This window comes from Epinephelus lanceolatus, chromosome 3, assembly GCF_041903045.1.
Source record: "Epinephelus lanceolatus isolate andai-2023 chromosome 3, ASM4190304v1, whole genome shotgun sequence".
NCBI lineage: Eukaryota > Metazoa > Chordata > Actinopteri > Perciformes > Serranidae > Epinephelus > Epinephelus lanceolatus.
Window position 1 is genome coordinate 27,088,600 of NC_135736.1, and position 13,388 is coordinate 27,101,987.

Consider the following 13,388-nt stretch of genomic DNA (forward strand, 5'->3'; position numbering starts at 1 on the left):
GCCAATGCACTACAATGCCCTCGCAACTTTTCTTTGGATGACTTTCCCAACTTCCGTATCAAAAGAGTCATGACTCCATGCAAGTAGAGTCCTCACCTTAAGACCATGAATAGTTTTCGTCTAGTTTGAGTGTGTACCTGAAAACTTTCCCACAGAACTTTCCTGGATGTCAGTGTTCGCTCCCCCATCTACCCCTGCACCCTTTGATAATCCTGCCCAAAACTCCTTAAATTCACAAGAGAATTCTTAAGAATTCTTGAAAAACTCCTCTCTGGCAGTAGATGTGTTACTGCCAGTCCGTTCACCTGCTTGATGAAGTGGGCAAGGCTGGAAGGTTGGAGAGGCTGGATGTCCGATCACGGCACAGGCCATTAAAGATGAAGGACTGGTGTGTGGTCAGAGGTAGAGGGGAAAACCAAGCCAGGCATGCGGACAGTGGGCGCTCATACCCTCCCTCATAGCATCACAAACCAGGCCGACACTTCCCCCAGTAATGAGCAGGGGCCCAGACTATGGGGTCAATTATTCATACCGAGTCAGCTGGGAGAGATGGGAGCGGGAGAGGAGGGGTGTTGAAGCCTCATCGAATCCTACAATTCTAACACACTCCGCAATGATTTTTTTGTTGCAGCGCTGCCTCCATCCACACAACTAAATCTAAGCCCAAGTCTTGTCTTGGTGGATGGAGTGTAACTTTAAAAGGCATACATGAGTGGCCACTCACTCCAGTGGCCATCCTGCAGCAGTAGCCTTGGCTACTCAGCCATTCTCTGGCCTCACAATTACTGTGTTGAAAGGACAGACATTGATCGTCAACACACTACAGCTGTTTCCAAGTACTGTCATTATGCATACAGTAGACCGTGTCTGGTCAGTTATCAAAGGGAATTACTCAACGTGGAGAGCCTCGGTGTCAAGTATTGGTCCTGACTGTTTGTGCTAGACGTGGATTATGTTACTGAATTAGCATTGTAGATGCTTCTGTAGATGTTGTCTCTGCTGAAGGTAATAGAGAAGGTCAAACACAAAAGGAATGCTGCGTAATACTCCTCAAACATCACAGAGAGTCAAGATGTTCTTGCTTTTGTCAGAAACAAATAAGCACTTGATCATTGACAAGGCAGCATAGAAAGATCAAACCTATTGAGATGCTCCCCTTCACATCCGTTTAAGACGGGATTGAAGACATTGATGGAGCAACCCATGGGAACAAGACTGATTCCTCCTTTCAAGGCCATTTTGCCATAGCAGAAATTTCCATGTCTTCATGTTTAGTGGCAATATCTCCAACGTCAGGATAATCCATTTAGGTGACAGATTGCTGAGCTTTTCACTCACAAGTTGCATTTCAGTCTGCATTTTAATAGTTCACAAGTTCGAGGGGGAAAACAAATCTATTTGTTACTGTATCTACATGGATGCTCTGAGTAAGTGCGGTCATGATCCGTGTAAAAGCTAAGTATCAAAGTCAACCTCTTTAGGGTGGAAAGCTGTCTATATAAAGGCTGTATACCTCCACTTTGATTGCTTTTAACTGGATTTCAATGTGACTGCAAAAAATAGCATCAAAATATGGATAGAAACTTCTCATATCACTCCTGTCTGTCTTTCCCAAAAAACAGATGCTTATGTTGCAGTCTCATGGTGGGTGACAGAGACCTTTTTAGTATTTTAACAAAAAAAAAAGCTATTTACACTCCTGCAGCAGTAATTTGAGTGTCTATGAACACTTTAATGTGTCTGTATTTTTTTCTAATATACAATGGTGCAAAGTAACAAAGTACATTTACTTTTGAGGTACTTGTGCTTCACTGGAGTATTTTGATTTTCTTTCCCTCACCACTTCTAGTCCACTACATTTCAGAGGGAAATGTTGTCATCTTTACTTGACTATAAATATTTGATGTAGTCACTAGTTACATTGCAGATTAAATTTTTACATAAATTTTTACATAAAACTCAGTCAGCTTTTACGCTAGTAATTACCAGATTTTTGGGATATTTGAGATATTGTATTTGTTTTGCTTTTGATTTGTTTGTATTTCTTTTATTTGCCTTTTTACGATTTGTTTTGCAAATGCAAGACTGGAAAATGGTTATTTTTGAAAAATATAAAAAACGCCAGCAGCTCGAGGCTGAATTTGCCGCTACTTGTGGAAGACACCTGACACCATTGCATTGTGGGTAATGCAGGTGCCAGGTTTTAACCAGGCCCTCAGGAGGTGCATCAATTTTTATAATGGCGAAACAGTGTAATTACATCCTCCATATGATGCCACTGAGCCCAAAAAGACTTTTTCTTATGGACTTGCATGGTGAAAGACAGCTCTGCAAATCGGTGGATACATTTTTTTAGCATCGCAACCCCCACAAAACGACTCGTTTCACTATCAATGTTAAATCCAGTTGGTTTGATAACATTTGAAAAGTCTAGAAGCACAATTTAATGATTTTAACCCCATTCAAGTTTGCGGAGCGCTTAAGCGGAAGTAGCTGGCTAGGATGGTGGACGTCTCTATTGCGCCTGCTCTATGGTCCACATAGTGCGGGAGCAGGGCTGATCATCCAGATATTTTCATACATGGCAGTTGAACCATTTTGGCTTCATGCATCTGAGCAACTTTCAGAAATGAACAGGACCCCGCCTCTAATGCTGTATCCAGTTATGTTTATACATCCATGGTTTTAACTAAAAGAAATAAATTAATGCAATAAAAAACTATATATTTCTGGTTCAGCTGCATTGATTTTGTTACTTTTGGTTGGAGTGTAAGTCGTATAAGTATTATATACCTTCTGTTTAAAATGATATTATTACTGAGTCATAATTGTCCATGAATATTTTATGAGTAAAGGTTGAGTAGATAAGATCCTTGGTGCATTCATTTATGAATGCATAATAATGGACCAAATCAAATCATGTAATAAAAATAAACATTGCAGTACCTCTCTATAAAAACGGGGTTCCCTTGCAACATAATAGTATTGTATATCTCTGTATTCATACTGGAGGGCATGCTGTGTACATTGTGCTGCGACTGACTGTGACGATGGAGAGACATCTATCAAAATCACATAATGGCCACCATCAACATGCACCGTGAAGTGAAAAACACATGGAAAGAAGATTCCCCTCTTTATTAGCTGTCATCATTTCCTTGAATATATGTGCAAATAAATGGCTAGTATCACACAGGGAGCAAATGTGTCCCCAATGAAGCCTTGGTAATGGGAAGGTGGAGGGCGGTGAGGCAGTGTGTATATGTGTGTGCTTGAGCGAGAGAGAATGAAAGAAAGAAACAGAATGGTGGGGGGTTCATGGATGAAAAATCATCACCAGTCCAAATGCAGATATTGTGGCGGCCTCACACTCTTGCCAGTGTCACCCTCCATTCGTCACTGTCCGCAAGCCTGCCTCTCATTAAGTGGCCCCGCTCCAGCGACAACTTAATTTCCTTAAGAGGACCAGACACCTGATTCAATTGTGCGCCCATTACAGATTTGTTTCTCCCGTCTAGGCCTTGCTGGGACCACATGGCTGTGAACAGAAATACACTCCCACTATATTAAATGTTGTGGACATAATTCCCAGACATATGATTCATGTCTGCCTCCCAGTATCCATCCCTCACAATGCCCTTAGCTCAAATGTGGTGGTGTAGCTCCAGTCAGCTGGGCTGGTTCAGCTGCTGTAGATTATATCATCACTCTTTTATTTTATGTCTTCGAATAGTAACACTCTTATGTCAAGAGGGGGCCATTTAGTTTTTTATATGTTTTGATTAACTTCTCAAATGGGGCTATTGATTTTTGTGTTTTTTAAAAGGAGATCATTTTTCCTCACCTGATTATTAAGCTCATTGGTTTGTCATCACGTCATCAGAAGACCCATGGCTCTTCAATAATTCAGAAACACTTTTGAACCATTTCGACATGACTGCTCCTCAGTCCTCTGTCTTTGAAGATCAGACAGTGTAAGATGTTTTTATCTGTACGTCAGCACGGGCGAGACTTCCATTGTCCATTTGACTGCTGGTCTCCACAGCTTACCTCTCACCTACACCTGTCAGTCAAACGGTAGCCGTTGGAGACCGGCGAGAAACAGCTTTTCCTCTTGTACAGGGTTTAACTGATTGTTGCTGTAATTTTTCTGTCATGGCTTTTATCCGCGAGGTGTGAGTATGTTTGATACCAGATGCTCACCCAAAACCACACAAAAGCTTCATGTATTCATTTATTTATGGTTCTCTCTGTTTTTTATACAAGCATCCTGTCAATTACCCAAAAAGTTAGGCTTTGAGGAGTCACTTTTGATCTCCCAATTGTCCAAATAGGATTCTGTTTGTGTGTCTGTGTGCATTGTTTGGTATTGGATGCTCTGAATTCAGAATAAAGCCAGAGATTAACACCCACCCCCCTCACTTCCACACAAGCACACGCACACACATGGGCGCACACACACACGTACAGTCAGAGTGCAGGTTTTGCCTTAAACCTATCCAGAAGACACCTCCAAGATATAAAACTGCTGAGTATGGGTCTGTTCTCAGCAGCCAATAAAACACAGAGAAAAACTCAGAGTTATCGAGGCTGTTCACTCCTCCTTACTGCTCCCTTCCTGTGATGCTTTCCCTCTGATCCTGCTGTGTGTTTGTGTGTGTGTCTGTGTGTGTGTTTGTCCTTTGCTCTTATTGGCAGTATTGGCAGCTTTACCAAAGCAAAATGACCCTGTTGTAAATTGCAAATGTTGCAAGATTTATTTTTAGCTGTTTAGTTTAGTTGACATTATGAGATGGAGGACATTAATTAAATCATACACAACTGAAAAAAAAATCATATATAACACAAAGTCTAAGACTTATGGTGCACACAGATTGAACCAGCTACCCGATGATCTCATGCGCTCAAACTTAAGCCACTTTGAAATCTAAATTAAAAACACTGCTGTTCTCCTGTGACTTTAATTGATGCGTTTCTCTCTTGCACTTTCATTTCCTTTGTTGAATTTGGGGCAGCTTACAACTTATTACTGTTCTATAACTGTATTTATGGTCTATTATTTTTTTGTCTATTTGTGTTTTATTTAATTTTATCTATTCTGAAATATATTTTTACTCCAGATTAATTGATTTAATAGATTTGTACTTCTTATATTCTTTTTAATGTTGCTCTCTTATTTTTTCTTGCCTATGTGGTCATTTTTATGTAAGGTAACATAAGGTCAGAGATTTCTGGCGCAGCAATGTGTTAACACATTGCAACTGAATAAAAGTGAAAAGGTTGAATTTTCAACACACAGTCTCACAGAAATACATAAATAGACACGACCTCTTAATAATGTATTACATGGTAGTAAGCATGAAATGTATTAACATTATGTGCTGGCAACATGAAAACACTGCCAATGCAAACGCTATTATGAACTGTTGCAGTTTCTAACATGTTGTTAATGTGGTTAAAGTTGGAAAACATTTGCAGTTTGGTTTGGTTTTGGGAAAGAAAAACATTTGTTTAGGAAAGCATTATTAAAAAAAGATAATTATGTAATGTCCTTAAAGTGACGTAACTACATTGACTTGTGGTTTCACATGGGACACCAAAAGCAGTCTCCTGGTTGAACGTCTATGTCTGTTTGACCAATCCACCACCCCTTCTCCCCTTTTCATGTTGAATTTGTTGCTCTTTATAATAAGTTTGTGTCCACCATGACAAAAGATCCTCACTGACTTTGCATTAGCGTTGTTTTCATGTTGCCAGCATGTCATTTTGACACATTTCATTCCTACCACCACGAAAAACTTTACGAGTTTTTGTCATGTATTACTATGAGACAAGGCTGGAATTTTAGTATCACAACTTAAGAAGAAACTGCATTTATGTTAATAGCTTGACATTTAGAGAGTTAGATATACTTTATTGTAAACACAAAGCTATCAGCAGCAGGTTACCTTTGCTTTGGATGAAGACTGGAAACTGTGAGAAACAGCTAGCCTGACTCTTTACAAAGGCAACAAAATCTGCAGACTTGACAACCTTACGGGGATCTCAAGACTCCAGCTTGTCAGGGCTCATAGGTAGGGAATAGTCCCACACAACAGTAAGCACAAGCTGTTGTTTTTACTGTATGGCTATTTTCTCTTCAGTTTTTTAACTGTGCATGAGAGGACATAACTCTCCACATCAGCAGACGCCAGTAGTCTGTATTTGTCATTCAAAAATGGAACACCGGGGGACCATGTTGATGCCAGTTAGCCAGTTAGCACATTAACATCACAATCCAATGTTGAAAGAACAGAGCATATTTACCATGCGCCAGTAACAGTAACACAAACCATCACAAAATGTTTCTGGTAAAGGACTCAGTGGCAAAAGAAAAATAATCTTACCTCATATAACAAGTTTGTTTCGATCACACTCCCTCCTGACTGTAGCTGTTTGTTTACTTTCCTCACTTCCATTTCTCTTTTCGTGCGCTGAGCTGGTCTGCCACTCAGAGTGATGTCATTCACTGACAGGCTCTGCCGATGCTGATGCAGACGCCAACGCCAACGCTCAAACCAATTCAACATGGTGAATCTGTCCCAAAAAAAAAAAGAAAAGCAGATGGGGTCCAATGGTGCGGGACACACCACAGCAGCAAAAGTTCACCGATGGCCCAACGGCTGACTGTCATCTTGGTGTATCAGGGCCTCTAAGCTTGAGAGAGCTGCACCAGGTGTACTGGGGTTATTCAAGGCAAAAGGTTGTCATGAAAACCAAGGTGTGAGCAGATATGGGTCCTTGATTGTTATGAATGTAGAGACTGAATGAATACTGGACAAATCTGCAGTTGATCACAGGATCATTGGAAGGTAACCACAGAGACGCACAAAAAAAAACAATACTCAAATTGTTACCTATAAGAAATTTACGGTCGTTGGTTCACCTTACTCGTATCTTTTTGGACTACAGTCTAGAGAAGGGGACCTGACATTTTGGAGCTCAGTATGAAGCTGTAAAGACCTTGCATGTGCTGATTATTCAATCTCGCTTTGGGACTTTGTTACACTCTCCTCTCTCTGCTTCACATGTACACCAGCTGATTCTGTACATTTCTGTTTCTGCTGCATTTTTTTCTTTATTTTCCAGTTTTCCTCTCCCGTTTTATTTCCTACATTTTCCCCCCATCTGGTCCAGTAGAGCTCAGCAGCGTGTGTGGAGGAGTGTCTCCTGTTCCCCCTGTCCTCTCCCTCTCCAGGAGCATCAAAAGGAGGAGGACCCACGCAGGGTGTTTGAAGAGCCCACCGACACTCCCCTATGGGTGGTGAACTGGCAGATGCTCAAACCACACAACTCTATCTAGACGGGAGGAGCATCCTTCTCATCTGCTTTTGTACCCCTGCCATTGGTTTCCCTTGCAGCCATGAACCAGACATTAGTTTCAACTGTATTGTCGTCTGTAGATTTGTGTTCCCGCTCAAAACATTGTGCAGTCAAGTGATGAAATTCATTCTTGCATTTACAATAGATCTTTTAGTTGTGGCGTTATGATCATTTCTCTTTGGTTTTGTTTGTTTATTGATTGATTAGTACCCCTCTCCAGGCTTGTAGTTTGAATATTTCACCTTTTAAAAGCTGGACACATCCAATTATTTATTTAGAAAACATACAGTATTGTCTCTCTGTTATCTAGTGGTACCCAGGGATGAAGATATTTGGTTCCATGACATATCAGTCTGAAACTATTAATGCCTCTCTTGATTTGTGGTGCCACTAACATATCTAGGGTCCTAAATCTGTGGTTCACGCACTGGAAGTCAAGCCCAGGCTGCCTGATTGAAAACCAGGAATCCTAACTGCTAGACCATATAGGATTGACCAGGATGTAATTTTTTGGGAAAGGCATTTTGCTGTAAACTTTAAGCCATGCCAGTGCCTTAGCTCTAAGGATGACACTGTTAGTAAATCAGACATGTTGGCTCTGAATATACCTAATGATTGGATTGGTGTGACATTGGTACTGATATTCATGGTCCTATAAACTTTGCTCTTTTTTGTTGAATTTCGTCTAGTATTACCATGAGCTTTGTTGAGTTGTCCACTCAAATTTTGGTCATCACCATGCTCCATTTATTTTCAAGGGGTTCTAACATGGCAGTTCCCATACCGGGAGTTGAACCCGGGCCACCTGGGTGAAAACCAGGGATCCTAACCACTAGACCATATGGGACTGTTTTGTCTGAGAAGTAAAGCATGTGGGGGTTGAAGTCTTAGCTATACCAACAGCATAGCAATATTGGTCTGTCAGGTTGTCAGCCATCTTTGCTCCAGCTGAAATATAGTTAATGATTAGATAGTGGATTGGTGTGACATCCATGGTCCTCAGAGGATAAAGCCTATAGACTTCCTCTAGTGTCACCATGATGTTTAGAGTTTAGGTTTTTAGTAATTTGTCCTCACAATAATGGACATTACCATCTAGATGCTCTATGTGAATTTCAAGAGTTGTTAAATGGCAGTTCCCATACTGGGAGTTGAACCCAGGCCACCTGGGCGAAAACCAGGGATCCTAACCGCTAGACCATATGGGACTGTTTTGTCCCAGAAGTAAAGCATGTGGTGGTCGAAGTCTTAGCTATACCATCAGTATAGCAATATTGGTATGTCAGGTTGTCAGCCATCTTTGCTCCAGCTGAAATATAGTTAATGATTAGATAGTGGATTGGTGTGACATTCATGGTCCTCAGAGGATAAAGCCTATAGACTTCCTCTAGTGTCACCATGATGTTTAGCGTTTAGGTTTGTAGTAATTTGTCCTCACAATAATGGACATTACCATCTTGATGCTCTATTTGAATTTCAAGGATTCTTAAATGGCAGTTCCCATACCGGGAGTTGAACCCGGGCCGCCTGGGTGAAAACCAGGAATCCTAACCGCTAGACCATATGGGACTGTTTTTGAAACAGAAATCTTTTTTTATTTTTTTTCGAGAAAGCATGTGGTACACTAAAATTTAGGTAATGATTGGATAGACTGGTGTGACATTTTGCACTGACATTCATGGTCATGGATGAAGCTTTTGACTTTGGTGATTCTCTGACTTTTCCCTCTAGCGTCATCTTGAGTTTCAGATTTGAGGTTTTGATAAATTGTCCTCACAATTGCTGTAAAACACCTTATTGATGCTCCATTTAATTTTCAAAGGATCCCAAATAGGGGTGGAAATCTTTGGGCACCTCACATTCGATAACGATTGCGATTCAGGGGCTACGATTCGATTGTAAAACGATTATTGATCTTTAATTTATGTATATTGATGCACTTTTTCACAACACACATTTCTTTTTGTCTCACTGAATAAGCATTCAACACTTGCAATTTTTAAAAACAGTGCATTTGTAATAAGAAACAGTTGAATTCATTTCCATTATATTTTATTAAACATATAAATGGAAATGCTTGCAAACTGGAAAGTTACAACTTCGTTGTACGGAACCAAAGGTAACAACAGGTATCTTAAATCACAAGATAAAATGCGCAGTTAACTTAGAGTAACAAATGATTCGGTGGCGACAGACGTCCACGCATCACATGTAACCGTGTTCCTACCTGCCTTCAACAGCGAGGCCATGACTTCTGTTTTGGTTTGATGGTCGAGTGTCGGGATGGCCGTGTCGGTGAAATAGCATCGGGATGGGATGGTGTATCTGGGCTCCAGTGTATGCAGCAGTGCTCGAAATCCCTGATTTTCCACGATAGAATAAGGACGCAAATCCTTGGCAATAAATGCCGCGATGGCCTTTGTAATTGGCTTGGCCTTTTCCGATGAGGGTGGCAGCTTTCTAATTGCTTCCTCGATTGTTCTCTGGTCGGTAGCACCACTAGTAGCCGCAGCAACAACAGCCTGCCATCTCCCTGACTCCTCCGTCAGGTGGAATCGAGTTACATGGCTTCTCATGTTTGTTGTGTTGCCAAAGTATTTTATTTTAGCACGACACAGCTTACATATAACGTGGCTCTTGTCCAGTTCGCTTCCGCCGTCAACGTTGTAGAAGCCGAAGTATTTCCACACGTCTGCTTTTAAATTAGAAGGAGCTGTTCGGATCTCATGGCGAGGTGGGTGGTGGTCAGCCATATTTGTTTTCCTCTGTGCGCGTGTCGGCGTGTCCGCTCCAGGAGCGCATCCCAAAGTGTCCCGGAGATGACGCGTACCGCGCTTCTTAGTTCCGCATCATTTAGAACCTTCTGTATTACTCTAATTAATCGAAATTTGGACCTTTGTGAATCGATTCAGATTCGTCCACGTCCGAATCGCGATGCATCTAAGAATCGGAAATTTCCCCCACCCCTAATCCCAAAATTGAAGTTCTCAAAGTGGGAGTTGAACCACAGAGAACAGTGAGGGTAGCAGAGATCTAGGTAAAGGCAATCCTAAAACGTGGACAAATTAAACCAAATGAACCTATGTGGCCAGGAATCACTGTGGGCAAGCAAATGTCTTTCTAATATTTGTTAACTGACCCTTTACCGAGAGGCATGCTATGGAGCACTTCTGGCACAGACACTGTAGACGTAGATGAGATTTCTTCTCTCAATATCAGCATTTCACACTGGTTTTTCCTATCAAGAGTATGAACTGCAATACAGTTTGCTGCCTACACAGAGGGGCACACTGTGTTGTCAGGATCTTTTCAGTTGTTCAGCCATCATAGCATCACACAGCTGCAGCCCCTGCCATGCTGATTGTCTGGCCTTTAGCTTCCTGGGTGGCAGCACTGAAGCTCTGACCTGCTCTGTCTCGCTGTACTCCACCTGCTCGTTCAGGCTGCCTCTATCTGCTCGACAGCACTCACCTCCTCCGACAGGCCTCCCAGAACATCGGCTCCTGAAAGACAAGCCTTTCTCCCTCTCTCTCTTTAATTCTTTATCTCTTTCCTTCTCCCAATTTTTTTCCATTGCCTCTCTGTATCCCTTTCACTCTGCCCGTCCATCTATCAAAGCCAACTCCTCTCCCAACTCCTGTGCTCTCATGTCAGCGAGAGGTGAAAGAGGTGTCTTACAGTAAAGAAGAACCTGCAGCTTTGTTTCATATTACACCTCACAGAGTGCTGTAGCTGTCTGTGGTTATCAGCCTCTAGTGCTGCCTCCCACCAAACCTTTTCCCTGTCTCACACAAATACCTTTCTATTACTTGGTATACTTCTAATCCATCTGTTCAGCGATTAATAATGGATAATGGAAATTTAGCAAAAATATGATATGCAACAACACAAAATTAGGACAGCACCATGTGTATATTGTATAACTTAATGTCAGGTAGATTGATACAAATTACAATAAGAAGTCAAATTAATTTCTTGGTTTAATTAAACCTTTACGCACAAGAACCTTAAAAGTAAATACAAGCATTGATGTAGAGAGTCAGCAAATGACGTATTACTGATATAAAAACCTAATCCTCAGTGTTTTAGGGGTATTGTTTTAATAATCTGAAGGCTCTGACATACTTTCGCCTGTCGAATATCTAAGTTAATACTAACTTCACAGCAGTGCAGCGGCTACAGCTGGCTGGACTGCAGTGTTATGGAGTGGACTGTGTGGAACAGATGATATTTTGTAACTGGAGCATGCGCGGTTGGCTTGCTTGCTGTGCGTACAGTCTTGCATGGTCAGAAATAATGGGCTGCACACAGACGTCTGCATAGGGGTCCGCAGGGATCCTTGCAGACGTAGGTGGATGACGTCACTGACGTCACATGGACCAAAGCTGACCCTTGTAGACACACAGATGCAGAAACTATGAATTGACCTTGAGAAGGCAAAAACCTTAGAAGTTGCCAGTACCAAGTTGTATTTCCTCCAGTGGCCATGAGATGCTGGCTCCAAGGAAAGTGAATGGGGAAGTCATTTTTTAAAAATACACAATCATTATTATTTTCTTTACAGCAAGTAATTTAGTAACAAGTTTTCTATTTCTGTGGTAGTTTTAAACCTGACTCTTTGTATTAAGTTATTGAGGCATACTTGGTAGCCTGTGTATTTGCATTGAGCTTTCTCATAATGGAAAGATGTCCCCACCCACAATGCTACCTCTGCTCTCAGTTAAATCATGAGCATTAAAATGTATTCTTGATCTTGGGAAGGCATATCTTTGATGACATATTCTTAACTTCAGGTGCTTTTTTCAGAGCTTTCGGCTTCTTCAGTGAATGTTGTCAGTTAGAGATCCAAAGGGTAATTTGGTAGAAACAATATGTAATATTCATAACTATACTTTTATTAATTTCTAATCACCTGAAACTAAGTATTGTTGTGTTTTTGTTACCTTAGAATGAGCCGTTTATATTTACATACTGAGCAGGTCCTCCTCCACAGAGTTTGCCATGTTGTTTCTACAGCAGCCCAGAATGGACAAACCAAACACTTGCTCTAGATTGGGCCATTCGCGTCTTTGCATTGGCTGCTATAGTTCTTCAACACACTTGGCACACAGGAGAAGTTTTAATTGGCTGCAATCTGCAACCTCAGCACTGGATGCTACTAAATCCTCCATGCTACACCTTTACGGCAGTTAGTCAGTAGTTTGGTTACTGTATTGGCAAAATAATAGTAGTAGTAAATTGTTCTCACAGTCATTGGACAACACTATATTGATGCTGTCTTTGAAGTTTCCAGGGGCTCTTAAATGGCAATTCCCATACCGGGAGTTGAACCCGGGCCGCCTGGGTGAAAACCAGGAATCCTAACCGCTAGACCATATGGGACTGATATTTTTTCAATGACCAAGATTTATTTATTTTTTTCGAGAAAAGCATGTGGTGCATATTTGATTTTCAGAAACCAGGAATCCAAACCACTACCATATGCGGCTGAAAATTCAGAGTGACCAAGACTTTTGTCTGGAAAGACATGTTGTGGTTGATCTTTTAACCATGCAGTGTGATCAAGACCTCTTTGGTCAAGACAAAAAACTAGCGTGCCTCATAAAACGAGGAGAAAGAAAGATGATTGGAAAGTGGGAACGCAGATTTGTCATTCCTCAAGGGCGTAGGTTTTATTTCAACACTGAGGGACACATATGAAACAAGGGGTTTGGAGGTCCTCCGTCAGAAAATTTTGAGCGTCAAACCCTTGAATTTCCTGCATTCCAGGAAATTTTTATGCACCAATTTGTGTATTTTCTGCATCAATTTATGGTGTAAACCTCTTTATTTTTGTCAAAATAGAAGTCCTCTGCTACTGTCATTTTTTATTTGGCGGGACAAATGCACATGTCCTAAATATTGGGGGGACGTGTCTCCTGCAGCCCCCCAAAATCTATGCCTATAGCTTATTACTCACTGGTGTGACCAGGTGATCTTCATGGTGTCTCTTTAAGAACTGAGCCTTTATCAACTTTTTGCAACTT

At 41.3% G+C, this 13,388-nt stretch overlaps 4 non-coding genes across 4 annotated transcripts; all 4 read right to left on the reverse strand.

Moving 5' to 3' along the window:
• Nucleotides 1-8,137: 8,137 nt before the first annotated feature.
• Nucleotides 8,138-8,209, reverse strand: trnae-uuc (transfer RNA glutamic acid (anticodon UUC)). The gene has a single exon. It is a non-coding gene; the product is annotated as a tRNA-Glu (tRNA).
• Nucleotides 8,210-8,498: 289 nt separating this feature from the next.
• Nucleotides 8,499-8,570, reverse strand: trnae-uuc (transfer RNA glutamic acid (anticodon UUC)). Its single transcript has one exon. It is a non-coding gene; the product is annotated as a tRNA-Glu (tRNA).
• Nucleotides 8,571-8,859: 289 nt separating this feature from the next.
• Nucleotides 8,860-8,931, reverse strand: trnae-uuc (transfer RNA glutamic acid (anticodon UUC)). The gene has a single exon. It is a non-coding gene; the product is annotated as a tRNA-Glu (tRNA).
• Nucleotides 8,932-12,672: 3,741 nt separating this feature from the next.
• Nucleotides 12,673-12,744, reverse strand: trnae-uuc (transfer RNA glutamic acid (anticodon UUC)). Its single transcript has one exon. It is a non-coding gene; the product is annotated as a tRNA-Glu (tRNA).
• Between the last annotated feature and the right edge of the window lie 644 nt (nucleotides 12,745-13,388).